The sequence below is a fragment of the Mastomys coucha genome, unplaced genomic scaffold (genome assembly GCF_008632895.1).
Source record: "Mastomys coucha isolate ucsf_1 unplaced genomic scaffold, UCSF_Mcou_1 pScaffold2, whole genome shotgun sequence".
NCBI lineage: Eukaryota > Metazoa > Chordata > Mammalia > Rodentia > Muridae > Mastomys > Mastomys coucha.
In genome coordinates, this window is record NW_022196902.1 from 16,962,804 (window position 1) to 16,963,343 (window position 540).

A 540-nucleotide genomic window follows, 5' to 3' on the forward strand; every position below is an offset into this window, starting at 1 on the left:
ATTTTATTCTTTTTAAAGGTTTTATTCTTATTAAAACCTTGAAATTGTCCCCTGACCAGATAGCTTATGCTTATCATAGAGTTAAATTGGAACAGCATTGGGAAGCACAGTAAAGTTCAGGTCAGTTGCACTGTAAACTCATAAGAGATCTTTTCACAAAACAGGAAGAAGCTAAGAATACTACGCAAAGCTACAAGAGAAAAGCCGAGCCTTGTTTATGTCAATTTCTGTGGATCCAGACCGATTCTTCCATTTGTACCAAACTAAGGCATATTTCATGTACTTATAGTTTCTGATAATAGACACAATTTCTAGTAAACAGCATTTTTCTTGAATCATGACTTATAGTGCAAGGGATACATCCAAACATTTCACACTGAAGATGTCAACCGTTGTCACAAGTTAGCACCTTTCCTCTAGTTTCAGGCTCTTCTTGACACTGGAGTGACAGTCACATGCCCTTGCCCCCAAAGAGGACAGAGGTTGCAGGCTGGCAGTGTTTGCTCTGCGAACCCTAAGTGAACTTTACTTCCTTTTCTC